The following is a 16,744-nucleotide window of genomic DNA, read 5'->3' on the forward strand; positions in this document are numbered from 1 at the left end:
TATTGTTGTTTTTTTTTTATCCCTAGAAAAATAACGTGTAAAATTTACGAGAAAAATATTACGTCCCGACGTCGAGAAAAACAATCCACTATCGATAATCTCTTTCTTTTTTCACCTCGAGGTTTTTAGACGCCTTTTGCGCGTAGGTGACTACGCACGAGTACCTACGTAACACATAGCGTGTGGGTAGAATATATATATATATATACATTCAGTACACATACCACTACACTACGCCACCTGCACTCCACCCCACGCGCGTCACGGGGATGAGACTCGCTGCGGTGGATAGGAGTTAAGGAACGGATCAACACCTGTTGTTCGCCGCCGACCGAAGCTCATACAGCGTGTGCACGCGTGGGGCGGACTTGAACGCAAATACAAACTCGACGCATAAACAAACAGCACAACGGTATCGGCAACATGACGAATGTAAACAACGGTGGTAGACGGGGGACGGTGAGTGAGTGTCGTGTTGTGTAGTCGGGTAGTGCGAATAAGTAGGGAAAAAAATAACAATATAATATTATAATAAAGAAACGTATAGTATAAGCACTTTGTTGAATCAATCGCTGTGGGATGAGCGCGCCGCGGTGCACAAGAGGTGGTCTTGTGTATGTGTGTGTCTGTACTACGGCAGTAAATCAAAAGTGTTTGTTTCCGTTTTGTTTCACCTGTTGACTTGACTTGTGGGCTGTAGCCGGCACCGAATGCAAATTCTTTGCCAAAACACAAAAATCGTATTCGCGTGCGAGTGAGTTTAATTCCCGTTTCGGAACAAACGGTTTGCCCAGTTGAAGCGACGGAGATTGTATGACGCAGAACGAGATATCGCAATAATATGGAACGTTGGTAAGTGTTCAGTACTAAATTAAAAAGTGTGTGGTGGCCTGCAGTGATTGTGCTATACAAATTCTCGTTATTATTGTTGATTTTTTGTTTTATATTTTACATTTCAATTAAATTATTATCAAACGTCGTCGTTTAGAACGAATTGAATTGAATTCTTTGTAAACTATTTTAGCTATCTTTAGTTTTAAGTTTCTTGTGAATACAATTTTATGTTGACTTATTAAAATTTGATTATTTATTCTAAGAAAAAATAAATTATTCTAAGCCTGATGAATTCAAAATCGTTTTTTATACCCCACTAAAATCAGATCACTTTAAGTATCTTCATTTTCATTTATCTTCAGCAGCTTCCAATAGTCAGGTGAATCGGCAGTGGTGCGTATATTCACGATCTTAGGCAATATAATAGTGTGTAAAGAGTGTAACCAAACACAATATATATATATATATATATATTATAAATGTATTGTCTTCTAATGACTATTCATTTTATTGCCTTGAAAGGGTTAACGAGCGAAGAGTGTACCCAATCCCGTATACTTGTAGACGCGTGTCTGCATAGATATTTCGACGACACTTTACATAATATTATAATATTTTATTTTAGAATCGCGTCACATGTTCCAGCAACACCCTGTGCGATGTGTAGCACGCTCTGCGTAGGGCTCGCAAGTGGGCCTCCTCGTGCGCGCGCGTGTGCGGGGGACAGTGCAGTTAGATTTTGTCACCGTTCTAACCATAATCGCGGTAGACGAAGAGGAGCCGCCTGCACGGTATACCTACACGCGGACCGCGGGGCTGGTTAATGCGGTGTTGCGAGGCGGGGAGGGGGAACCATTTGAAAGCCTCTGAGAATGCGCCGCCGTGGAGTTTGCGCCGCCGCCGTCCGTGTGTTAAGCCATAGAGTTGCGTTTTTGCCCGAAAATACAAACACTCACTCACGCACACACACAAGCGCATACCACAACCACCGAGCGCGCCGGCAGTGTTCGGTTGAAAACCGCCCCGTAGTCACACGCGTGGCGACCCGAGAGCGAAGTGTCTCCTCCGATGATGCGCCGCGTAAAAGGTAATTTTCGTTTTATACAATTACGCCGCTTACGTTGATAATTCGTGTTGCGTATTATTATTATTATTATTTTGTAGATATCGACGTAATATTATTATGTACCGTAACACCGTACATGATGTGTCGGTTGATATTTATGTAACGACGTGTGATTTCTACCTGTGTCATTAGTCGCAGTCATAACGACATTTAACGAAATAAAAAAGTATTTATTCGACGGAAATAATTTTTTTTTTTTTTTTTAATTAATATTTTCACACCGGTTTTGACAAAACAACTTAAATCGAATAGCAAATTAACGTATTTGAATTTCAACAATATTATATATAATATTTAATAATGATACAATTTTTGATAATAATACCAAATACTTTTGATTTTAAATGGAAAAACAATATTATACGCACAAATTTTGTGAAATTATAATCTCTCTGTTTATTTAAACAAGTATTATGTTTAATAATAGATTGAATAAATTAATGTTTAGTTTAAAACTTGACTTAAAATGTATTGTCCTATGTGTATATACTATATATATTATATAAAAACTGAAATATACCAAAATAATAACGCAATTAATTGTAATAATATAATTTATTTTATAATAGTTTAAATGTTAGTGCTTTAGATTTTCAATTAAAGAATATTATTCTATACATATATATTCTTAACATAATCATATGGAATTTACATGAAATAAAATAAAATGTCTATCTAAGCCTAAAAATTAAAATATATAATTAATAAAATAAAATAAAATAAAATAAATTTCGATTACCTATTAATTTCAAAGTATACTAAACAATATATTTAAACATTTTCTCTCAATTTATGTTTTAAAATAAATAAACAAATGCTGATTTTACAATTTACACACAGTGGAGCCCTATTCTTAGTAAAATGTAGTTGATAATGAGTAAAATATATTTTTGTATTAATTTGCAGCTTACATAGATTTTATTTCTCCAATGATACTTATGAAGTAAAAGTATAATTTTCGACACTTAAATTTATCACGATTGTATTGTGAATGTTTGAAATTAATTAAATATGCAGTTAAAATGGTTAAGAATATATTTTCCTGTATAGGTATTTACTTGATTCGTTTAATTTTAAGTGTTTAAATAAATAACAGTGTTTATTACTTTAAAAATCTAATGGTATCTATTGTTTACGCAATTTTGGGTTTCGGAATATTAACTTTTGCTACATGATTTTCTCATTTACATATTTTTCGATTAACACTCGTCCCTAAAAAGAGCACATAGATGTTACTAATATAAGATTTTTAATTTTCAGGTCTTGGGTCATATAAATTTCAATCTTTTAATTAAGTTTATTTAAAATAATATATTATCAAATCCAAACTCTTAGATTGTGACCAAAATGAAGAATGTATAGAATTTTAAAGTGAGCAATTATTAGTTTCATGGTTAATTTATAAATATTTCTTTATTTTTTTTTATTAAAATTGTATCGAGTATAGAAGATTTTCTTATAAAAATTACATATGAGATTTTTATAGATAATAAATTGAGTCAACATAACGTAGTATTCAATTTTTATTTTTATTAGTAGTTACAAGCAACAAGTGTAAGGGAAAATCATAAAACCAGCAAAATTGATTTTTATTTGTAAGATATTAAATTTAAAAAATAAAGGCAACTTTTTATCGTAGTATTCAAATTACTAAAATAAATCTACATTCCATGAGATTTTAATTTTCAATTAGATATTTTCAGCTAAAAATTAAAATTATAAAAACAGCATAATTAAATACTATTACATTTTGTTAATTTGTAAAAATTACCCGGTAAAATAGGTATGTCTAGCGTGTTCAATATTCAATCAATAATGGATATTATATTTTAGAGTACTTTTATTGTTGAGAAAGATAATTTCCGAGAAAAAAAAGTCACCTTTATAAAATCAATTGTTTTTTAGAACTTTCATAATCTAGGCATAATAATAATAATTTATTACTCATTATGTTTCCTGGATTTAAACTGATTGATATTCATGCATACAAATTAACTATATTTTAGAAATATTTTAAAAATTATTATTTTTATTCTTTTTAAATACGATGATAAAATGATTGCATTTTACTTGCAACACGTTCGGTGTGTGTTGTAAAAATCACCTGTTAAATAAGCTGTTTTAATTTAACACTGATTTTCAATAACTATTGATTATTATTTGTGTGTAGAAACTATAAATTAACATACATTTTAAATTATTCAAATAGAATATTTAATTTATATAATTAAAAAAAAAAAATTGATATAATATATTATATTATAATTTAATAAATCGATACGTATTATTAAAAACATCAGATTTTTAATTACACGAGAGTAGAAAGAATAAAATTAAAGTTATAGTATTCATGTTTTAATGTAAGAGTAACTGTGTAAATTTCATATTTCTATAAAAGAATTCGGTTTATTTTGATCTTTCTTCTATGTTTCTTATTTTTCCTTTGTTTGTTTACTGCACACAACTTCCTATCCTTTTGCTATTGTAACCATAGAACTATATATATTCGATAAAAGTAGCCGGTCCATGTCGGTGAGACATTTATTGTAAAACCTCAACGACTTTACGGCTTTTCGAATGCTATTTTCCATTATTACGGTGAAAAAAGAATCAACCACGTAGCCCTTTTAGTTTTTATTTAAAAACGTAATAGTTTTAAGTAGGTAGGTACTGAAAAAAACATTAAATTAAGTAGAAAGTAGTTTATTGCATTTAGAACTTCTTGAATACATTAAATAAACAAAATATTTATAGTATTGTATGAAAACAGTAATATATAGATAAAATTACAACACTGAAATTTGATTAGATAATATACACATTAACTTTACTATTATGAGTTAATACATTTTAGTCTTAAAAAAATTGAGTAATTAATGTTAAGTTTAAACTTCGAAATCTGACAATACTTATATTTATAATTATATTTTAATTGATTTATAATATTTTTTTCTAAATTATCTAATTTTATTATAATCTGATATAAAACGGCAATGAAACTTAATATTATTGTTAGAATATTTGTTTAGTATTTATTTTTTTCAATATCGTTTTACATTCGTTCATTATTGAGCAAATGCATACTGCATACGACGAACGGAGTAAAGAATAATATTTATAAAGTGGGTTGATTTTTATGAATAAAATATCATCACCAGAAAAAAAACAGCAGATAAGTTATTAGTTATTACGATTTATATCTACCTATTTATAGACTGTAGTTATAAATTTTTAATGTACGGTGGTTACTATTAATTATAACCTGATCAGACTTAATAATAATATAGTGCATAATGTTTTTGGAAAAATGATTTGAAAACTGCAGAGTTATATTTTCCATTTAGAAAAGTTTGGATATCAAAAACATAAGACAACAATAATTCTCATGAAATAATTAGCTCAGCTATAACTATAATTTATGTAATTAGTATTTTTTTCAGGTATGTCTTACTAGAAAGCGTTGAGCTATTTTGTGATAAATTAGTAATCGTTCTATTACCATTCAATGATTATGCTTGATACTAAAATGCTCTACAAAAAACTCTGACGGTCTTTAATAAATTATATATACGTTTAGTATTATATAATTTATTAGAAATGCATAATATTTACTATTATTATGTTACTTTTTAAGAAATCAGTATCCATGTCCACTTCCTATACACTTCATACTGCCGTTTTCATTTATAGTATATAATATGTTTTAGGATCGGTATAAATAGGTTTTTTAATGATCGTTACAGTTGCTATGGTAACCAATAAAATACAATAACTATATTCAATTATAACGATCAATTATTATTAATTAATAGGTTATGGTTATACCAATTAATTGTTATTCGATTATTTTTTTAATAATTTCGCGTAATCTATTTCACGACAACAGTTGTAATGGAAACCAAATAGCAACTAATAGATAAACAGTATATTATTAACACATTTTGCAATATGCAACAAATCATATTCTTAATATATGTATTAGAATTTGTTTGCTCTTTATTTGTTACATTGGTACAACGACCACCAAAACATATACAATATGATTCAATATTTCGTTTCAGAAACGATACTTTTATTCTAGATTTTTCAGATGTTTTCAATCGTTTTTTTGTTGTTGTTTTAATTATTATAACTAGGTATATACAACTCGTGTAAATATATGTCTCAATGCATGTTGTAAAATCAACGTAACAATGACAATCCCCAGTGATGACGAAAAGGTGTATTACACATATACTGATTGAGGGTACTGTTATAGTATTATGTGTTGTATTTATGTAGATAATATTTTGCTTCCTAATAATATAAGTAATCTATGGGATTAAATAAATAGCAGTATTAGCCAAGTCGATATTTTTTCATATTTTCTCGCTGGTTACTCCTCACTCTTTTAGACCACAGAGAAATATATATATATATATATATATATATATATATATATATATATTTATATATATTGTTAACACCTGTGAATTTATCTAAATTTTAAGATTTTGTACGAAGAAAGGAATATACTATTAGAGTTTACAATATTATGGCATATTTATTTTATGTACGTGATTCAGAGAAGACTGAAAAAATAAAAAAAAAATAAATTTTTTTATCTTTATTAATTAATTAATAATATATATTTACAATTTCACATTATAATATCATAGTTGTATAATTTTTATCTTTTAAATTCTGGTGAACAAGTAATATATTGGTTTTATTTTTATTAGTTTTATATATTTAATGTTTTTTTAATAGAACAGCAGTATTCGCGTAGATCTATGAATCAAAATGTCCATCCAAATGATATTTTAAATAGGGTTTGGGTTTGGGTTTGGATTCTTTGTGTCAAATGTTACTAGTTTAGTTATAACGTGACATTACCAAATTTTCCTATATAGAAAATAATGGCGATTTTTAAAATCGTTAATTATTTCATTATAATTATTAACTATGTTTGTACTTAGATGATTTTTCTAATTATTAGTCATATAAAATATAATATAATTTTTATTTTGTATTATGTCAGAACTAAAAAATATGTATATGTAGTGATATATTCTGCATACCTTGGTTTTGACAGTGGTAGTTTCCCATTAAAATTGTATATATCAATAAATCAGTATATCTATAAAGTATAATTTATGTTGGTTAAATTTCAAAGAACGTATCATATAACCATAATAATAAATTATTTAAAATTTGAATAGTATAATTGAGTAGAATAATACCGATATTATTGTCATTTCAATTTTTAAAAAATATGTGTTTGTGAAATACTCGTAGAGTTTATATATTTTATGACTTCTTTTCATTTATTGAAAAAATTATTTGAGAAAATATTGATATATGCATATAATATTATGATGTATCCTAAACATTGTAGTCCACATTTTATTTGTATAATTTTTATAAATAAACTCTTATAACTGCTTCTTCACTACAAGATGACTATTTTAGTGTAAGTTACAAATTTTTATTTTTCTAAAAGGATTTAAAATCAAGAATAATACAAACTGTAAGATACCGATGTACTTTGAGGTCATATTTCTGTTTCTAACTAATAAACAAAACAAAAACTAATTCTTATTTTTCTTTTAGACATGGCGTTCTGACGTCATCCTATCTGAATCTTCACTCCTACTTGCACACAGCAATCTTTATGTCTATTGGCAGACAAAAATATATACCTACTTGAATGACAACTAAAGTCAAGGAAACTTCTTCATCACCTTTGTATCGCCGTTTTATTGTAAAATATAATAAAGCATCTTTCTTTGTGACTTGAGTATTTCCTTTATCTATATAAACACTGAGTTGAAGTAAACAGTTGTTTTTTTCCATGAGTCAATTCTAACAATACAAGTAATACAACATAACATCATATCTATTAGTGTATATTGTATAACTTACTCAATGTATTTATACTTTAATAGTTGTGTTCTCAGATAAAACTTGGAAATCGATGGAAAACCGTATTTTTAACTGCACGCAAAGAACAATTCAAATTCAAATATAGAAATAATAAACTGTAAATAATAATGTTTAACACAATTAAATATGTAAGACATGTGTTACACCTTAAACATTATTTTTATACCAATAATATTAATTATTATAATAAATTATGAGCACTTAATATTTTAATAACGTCCTATAACAGTATAACCTCATTAATAGTCTGAGTTTCATCGTGAATCGTTTTTGAATTCCGAAATCAATATCGTCATTGTAATAAATCAATATTCTACTTGTTTTATTCTGGAGTTAAAATTTAAAACTTTTTTACTAAAGCTAAATACACTGTTAATAGTAGATGATATGGCAAATGATCAGTTAAGACCACAGATCTGCTAATGAAACAAATTACAATGCTCTAGTTATTAATAGTGCTAAAATAATAAATTCAAAATATATTTGCATATAATACATGTAAAGAATCTCATAGTTTTCCAAAATGTAGTACACAGTACACGTTTGAGAGATTTTTTGAGCAAAAATCGGTAGAGGTAGAATTTTGAAATGTATATTATAGTCTATAGATAATGTAGTACACGTAAGCGTCTACTTATTTCTGCCACTGGGTACCAATCAGTATAACTATTTTTTAAGTAATTGTTTTTAAATCTGATGACACTGGTAGTTTAGCAGTGTAAATACTGGAGATATTCTAGATACTCATTATAATAGTGGTATACAATATTGAAATCACCATAATATTTCAAACATCTACGAGAAATTAAAAATGCACGTTAAAACCTACCAAGATTATAAAAATCGTCGCAGAAAATCTCACTGATTAATGACTACACTTTGCGAATTGTCACATGATTAATCAGCATTTTGTTTATAAACACTATGGTTGTCTCTTGTGTACTTGGGAAGAATATTTATTAGGAGGAATAACTCGTTATATTTTATTTATACTGCATTTTATTATTACATCATACTAAGACTTACTCTATAACTTCACTTTGCAGGGAACACACGGCCCTATATTGTTGTGTAATTGTATCTTGATTTTAGCATACTTGAGTTCACTGAAAAATCGTTATTTTTTATAGTTTGATAGAACTACGTATTATCTTAAAAAATGCAACAAATTTGAGTTAATACAGTATTGATAATAAATTTTACTATATTATTTGATTTTGCTAGGAAAAAAGTTCTACCATTCTTTTTCTAATTTTCTAAATTTTATTTTACTGCACAGATTGTATCACTGGTGTATTCCTATTTTATCGTTCAATATTTCGTGGACAGAAGGTGGATACATAAAATTATACTTATAATTAATAATAATCATAGACTGCTCTGTAGTGCGTTTTTTAAAAAACTACGTTCGAATCTGTTCCGGTGGTTTCCAAGAATTATCCTGAACAAAAAAAAAAGGTACTTTGTTATATATATATTATAATACTTAAAATAATTTATATTATAGTTTAGGGCACTCATCTGGTATCGTAAATAGGTATATACATATTTTTCTTCAAGGCGTTTTTAATTTTAATTTTTTCCATAAAAATTTGGGTTAATGAGTTTGAATTGAGATGAATTCATCATAAACAATAAAACAAATAATAATAACAATTTGGGATTTACCATCTAACAAAAAAGTTGCGGTGACATTTTTTCTAGAGTCAATACTACTATATTATATAAAATAGTCGATTACTGTTGGTCTGATTATAAACCTAAGTTACAACACGAAAACAAATATTTTGGATTAAAAGTCCTGTAAAAAAAATTAAATGTGCGTTTTGAAACTGATTTTTTGGTAATTATATGATATATCTTTTCTATGTTAATGCATTATGTTTTATAATTGGTATTTAAATTGTATGGTAATAACAATGATAATACCGGAAAATCTTTGATAATTGCTTAGGTTATCATAAGTACTAATAATTAATAAATAGATATATAAAAATTATTAAATTTGTAAATTTATTGCAAAATTAAACAAATATTTATGTTTAAATATTTAAATTATAATTTTCAATTTAAATAATTTACTAATTTACATATTGTACTTTAATATTGTATTATATTATAATTGAATAACGACTGATTTATTATTATTAATCAATAGTAAATTTAATTTAATTGTAAAATGTGTTTCAAATAGTTTCCTGTGCTGACCAAGCTTATCAAAACAAGTTTAAATTTACTTAAAAATGTGAGAATAAGTTAGTATAAAAGCTTAATGGATTATTTAATTTATTATTATACTCGTACAAACATATTATAATAACATATGTTTAGAATATGGCGCATAATTTAAGTAAATAAAACAATACCATGTTATTGCAATTGATTTTGAGTATAGAAATATATTAGTTTAATATTGAAAGTTTTTTTTTTATAATATTTATTTAGCTTAGACTATGAACACTTTATGAACTACAATTTACATTAAGACAACTTAAAGAACAGTTAAACATTACAGGTCACAACGATTTCTATCACTAAGAAAAATTGTGGAATTAAGTGAATAACTTTTATATAAGTAAATTATATTTTTAAAAACGGTTCTTAGTAAAATTAATAATTATATAATAATGATTATTATACATGGTTATGTAGTGTAATTAGTTGAACCGAAGCTCGGTGGATTTTTGCCAAATAAGGAATTATTATACTTAGAACAACTGCGGGTAATTTTCAAATTGTTAGATATTTATATAATACATATTGTTCTTTATTTTTGTATTTGTATCCTTCACAGTTTTCCATATCAAAATTAAAGCCAAATAATTCATAGTTTTCTAACAAACATTTCAGAATAAAACTAGTAAAACTATAAAAGTTTTTGATTAAATTTCTTAGCGTAGTTTCTAATTATTATTAATTATCATTTTAATTGATATAGTACTAATGAGAAATAATGTGGTCAGACTATAACTAACTGTATTCTAGAATATTATGGATTGTAAACAAAATAGAAAATTAAAACCTAATTGAGATGAAAATTATTATTTGATTAACAGTCGTGTGTATACTTATTGTTGAAGATTCAAAATATAATATCATACTTCAAATTATGTTAAATACAATATTTCAAGAGTACATAACGCCAATCTAAAATTTAAATGACACCAACATTATAATAATTTCTACCTAATGTACCATAATATTATTTATATTATGATGTGATGGTCTTATTATAAACATTAAGTTTTATAAGCTGTAGCAATAAATGTGAGTCTATATAAATTTGTGAGTCTATATAAATTCCACTTTTTATAATCCAACTTATTCAGTACAATACTTAACGATTTACATTTATGGAATTAATGGCCTATGCAGATCGCTAATATAAAAAAAAAAGATAAGCGTGTATTGAAGTTTGCATATTTTTTAATATCTTGATATCATGTTGTTTTCACATATTTTGAACACTTTTTATTCCTGTTTTTATTTTAACTGGTATATGGTACCTAATGCCTATTCATTTGTAATTAGGAAGAGTGTAAAGATATTTTCAAGGTCATCATAATTTTTTATGTCATTGTCGCCTTCCATTGTCACAATATCTGTTTTTACAATAGTAGTTTTTCGTGTTTATGGTTTTCACAAAGCTATTGCACTACTACCCGTATATAAAGTTTGAAAAATTATTACAGAGTGAAATTAATTTGGTGTATCATATTTTTTAAATTTATCCTCAACCTATAAAAATATTTAGTAAAAATGAAATTGAGTGACCGAGTGAGTATAGTTTTATAAGACTAAAGTGAAAATAAGATTTAATTTTGATCATTAATGTAGTGTTTAATAATCTTAATATTATATTCATAAAAAAAAAAAAATGGTTTTTATCAGTGAATACTTAATAATTTGATAAGTATTAAACTGAAAATTTAAGAGCTTGCGGAAATCAAACACTTAATATTATTATCCTTGTATTTATCTCATAATTTTATTATACAGGTATTTGTTGGTGAAACCATCTGTCGATTTTAATTTTTAAATGATTAAATAGTACGTTATATTTAAAAATTTTATCATCCGAAGCAGAAAACTTTTCTATAGGTATAAAACATAAAAAACAAAATTAGGTATTGGCGATTTAGTTTTTTTTTGCTATGGAGTTAAGTGGAGGTAAGTTTATGTTTACTTTAAAAGCGTATTTGCTAATACACATAATAATACGAAAAATAAGGAAAATATCGAAAAGACTTCATTGTTTTTTTAAATTTATTATTTTGATTTACTGTTAAATTTATCATGCTGCATAGAAAACAAAATGTATTAAAAGTTTAAACATTGTACATCTATGTTACGATATTTTTTTTCAACTGCTCGAGTATTATTTTTTAGATAATTATTATTAATCAACTTATAATGTTTAACCATTGTTAAAATAATATTATCTATCATCTATCTGTTAATGTATACGGTTTACAGAGTTTTGAAATTACAGATGACTATTTAAATTAAGTTTTATGTATATAATAATTTATCGGTACTTGAAAAAGAATATTTTTCTCGAAACCTTTTATAGATATTTTAAAAAGCTTTTACCACGACTCCGAAGAAAAATAACTTTATTAAAGTTTATTAAGAAACAGGAAAAGTAATACTACACTTTATTATTAACGATGCTGAATTTTTCTGTCAGAAGAACAAAAGGTACTTTACTATGAAAATATGTCGGTATCACCTAGTGAGTTGTGAGTACTTATAAATAACTTTACAGGTCAAATTTTATAATTGTATAAGAATATTAAACATTTTATGCATATTTCTCTTAAAGTTGTCTTTAATTATATAATAATAATATAACCTTTAGTTAATTTAAAAAAAAAAATGCTTATACTATTGATTTTAAAGTTGGAATTATAAAAATAATAAAATAATTTTGTGTCTATCTCTTTAATTGATGATATTAGAAATGAGGATTCAGATAAGTAAGTTTATATGCAATCAAAATAACTAATTTCACTAAAAAAAAATTGTATTATCATAAATTTTGATGTTTGCTATTTATTTTACTTTAACCGTCTTGGCACAAAATTACCGTATATTTAAGTAAATATCAAAAAACTGAAATAGTTATTACTTAATTTGATTAGAATTTTAAAAATAGTTACTGAGCAGAGTTAATTTAAAACCACATATTTTTCTGATTTTCATTTTATTCGAGGTAAATTTAAATAGTGGTCAGAAAATAAAATTAAAAATAAACAGAATATGATTGGTAAGACTCGATAAGACATACTAAATCAATTATTATCGATTAAACGATATACTATTGATAAAAAACCAGGATATCGAAACTTTAGGCCTGTGCTTATCTGAGTTAATCCCTACAATACTATTGTCGAATTGAGGTTGAATTGTTATTAAGCGTGTTATCGTTTTAATGACAAACCTTAAATGACAATTGACCACATTATTTACGTAGCATCTGTTGCTTCCTGTAACTGCTGCTTAAAAGGGTGATCATAAAGTGCTTCTAGCGATCTGGTAGGAGATAAAGGAGTTTGTAGGTCCATTAAACTGTTTCAATAATACGTATCATCAATTCCTCTTCCTTTAATGCTGGAGCTTATAATGTCTTAACTGAATCTTGATCGGAGCATACGGGAAGGATCTCACCTGAGTCTACCACAATTATTGTCAAATTAAAATTTTGATTTATATTGGTATATTTTATACTGCATCAAAGTCTAACTGTTGTGTTTTTATTTTAATATACCTGATAATAAGTGATAAATGTGAAAAATATCAAGTCTTTTTTTTAATTGGGGTAAAAAAAATAAGAAAAAACGTGAATTTCACACAAATTTAATTTTTGACAAAAACAATTTTGTTTTTTTTTATGTGTTACTCAAAAACAAATAACCGTAAATACTTGAAATTGTCTTAAAATATTTATAATTTAAATTAACATTTAATATTTATGATACAGTTTACAAAACATTTTATTTTTTTTTAACTATTATAGGCAATATAAATTTTCATTTTTTTAAAGTTCTTAAGTTCTTTTTCTATAAATTTCAATGACAAATTATTTAATTGATTTATTTTCCATATCTAAGTAATATTTACTTTATTTTTTATGGGTATTTCAAGTTTCAAATTTGGATGGGATTATTTACTTAAATGATAAATAATGATTATTATTAATAATTATTTCATTATAGTTAAACATTTTACAGATATTATTATGATTTTTTTTTGTACTCAGTGATATTTTTGATTTATTTTATTATCTATTTATATTACGAATCAATAGGTTGTTACATTTTGAGTTTTATAATATGGTATAAATATATTATATTATATTAAATTCTAATAAAATAATAAATGCAATATTTTCTAAAAAATTATATCAACCTATCGTAATAATAAAAGTTAAATAAATTACTTAAATAGCAATGTAGCTATATCTAAAAACCATATCATGAAATTTAGTTTGTGATATAGACTGACAGGCCGTCTCCGCTCAGATCGTTTTTGTATATACACGATATATCATTTAATTCAGATTTAACACGCCCATATAGTGACCCACTCGACCTATTGTACAGTTGAGCGGTACTCACTTGCCTGCTTTTTATTAATTGTAATTCACTCAATTGCTAACAACTGCAGGTACGCATTTTAATTGTTAAGGTATTGTTTGACCTATTGAGTATTATTTATTTTTCATTTTAACTAAAAATATTTAATAAATAAGTAAATAAAAAAAAAATTTAATTCATTTCTATCAGTTTTTTGTTTTATTCTTACTATTTGGGTTTATTCATTTTTCTATTATCTCCGTGTTTATGCTAATTTTAGGAATCTGAATTGATTAGGTTATTTATTTATAAGTGCAGTTGTCTAGTACTGATATTTATAATTATTAATAACTGTAAAACTTATGTAAGATTAAACATTTACAAAAAAATTAATGAATTATAAACTATTTAAATTTGTATTAATAACATTGATATTTACACATGAAACGTATGAATATTTACTTAATAATCAAATGCATACGTCTATTACCAGGATCAATGAAGCTAGTAGAGTGAAATAGCTCATAAAGTATAATATTTGCTTGACTAGTTCTATAAAAAATAGGAGTTGAATAATTTATTTCGGCAAGTAAGGTTGGGTAGTAACAATGTCTGTTTAGTATAATTTGAAAATAAAGTAAGCCTAACCTTATCCTTTTTGTTTTTATTGATTCAAGGTTTAATGACTAATTATGTATGGCTTATAAATAAGAGTGCGGTTAACGTACAATACCACATCTAAAGTAGTAAAGTACAGTATTCTTAGAAAACGATTAGGTAAGATTATGTTGGCTCGTTTTTTAACTAAAGTCATTACTCTGCATTTCAGAATATTAAATACAAATTAATAAGATCACACCAGTTATATATTAATTAATTAAAATCATTTCGCAGTAATAGTGATCATTTGAAGTTTTTAATCATAGTTAATAATAATAATAAGTTTTAAAAATATAAAATGAGTTAAGTTTGTCACAGTTAATAATATTATACGTGAATCGGAATATTGAACATCATTAATAAAAAAATTAAAAAATTGTAGTGCAATATGGGAGACATATGAAGTTACCTATATAAAAGTATCTTGAGCAAGAACTTTTATGTTTAAAATATTATAGTATTCTATTTGATATAGAAAAAATTGGTGTTGAGATGGTTTACCTTGTGCGTTTATCGATAAGTAAATATTTATTAGCGAATTTCATAAAAATAAAATATACATATTATTTTCACGACATTATGTTTAATTTTTGATTGCTAGTTGGTAAGTTGGTACAACGGCATTAAATACGATTTTATTCTATTTTAAATCAAATGCATAATATTCTTTCTTCCAATTTTCCAACATAAACTACTCATATATTTTATGATATATTTTTATTTTATTATTGTTAATTAATGTAGTAACGGAATAATAATATAAAAAAAAACCGTTCACGAAGAAAGAACATTTCACGTTTTCTGTGTTGGTGGTGAATGCTAATATCGCAGCCATAATATTTATAATGCTCTGCCCATCGTAATAATAATATTAATTTATTATATTTTATTAATATTGTCTCGTAATATGATCGAGCGTATTGATAACGGGACAGTATCAGAACTTTCTCGTTTGAAACAGGACGTATTGTCACTTTATGTACACGATACGTGTACGATTTTGTAGGTATACTCGTACCTGAAATATTTGTTTGTAATTTATAAAATTATTAAGTTGGTTTTTGTAACTAAAAGTTAGAATATTCGAAGCATTTTGTCTTAGTGTTATTATTATGTGTAGACTATATCACTTTTAGAAATGCATATGTTTTAATACGATTTATTTTATCACCTGTTTATATACCTATTTTGTATTTTAATTAGATGGGTATATTAATAATTTCTATAATTTGTTTGAAATATTAAATAATTATTTAAATTCATTCACACATCGCTACAATGTACTTAATGCTTTTTAACATAGAGCTAACAGACATTTTATGCCACCTAAACAATGTGAATATAAAATACGAGAACTTACTTTTTTGTAACTTACTTATTACTATTGAGTTTTTGCAATTTTGCATAGATAGATTAAATATGCAACTTTTTTTTTTTTAATAATAACATGTTTATCTGATTTTTGTGATTGAAGTAACATGCTGTGATGCTGTGTCCCGAAAAGTAATGTCCAATGTTAAGAAGATAGAATTTAAAGTACGGTACAAAATATACTTAATAGACTATTTAGTAAGTCTATATTTTATGGTTAATATTATTTTTATTATTTTATTGTTTAATT

General features: G+C 25.6%; 1 protein-coding gene across 1 annotated transcript in view; it reads left to right on the top strand.

The window, feature by feature from the left end:
• The first annotated feature begins 1,799 nt into the window (after nt 1-1,799).
• The window catches only part of LOC113549153 (annetocin receptor), a 98,129-nt gene continuing 83,184 nt past the window's right edge, over nt 1,800-16,744 (top strand). Inside the window, exon 1 of the mRNA XM_026950329.1 lies at nt 1,800-1,921. The gene's annotated coding sequence lies outside the window, so the exon portion shown is untranslated. The remainder of the gene's footprint in view (nt 1,922-16,744) is intronic.

This window comes from Rhopalosiphum maidis, chromosome 4 (assembly GCF_003676215.2).
Source record: "Rhopalosiphum maidis isolate BTI-1 chromosome 4, ASM367621v3, whole genome shotgun sequence".
NCBI classification, from domain to species: domain Eukaryota; kingdom Metazoa; phylum Arthropoda; class Insecta; order Hemiptera; family Aphididae; genus Rhopalosiphum; species Rhopalosiphum maidis.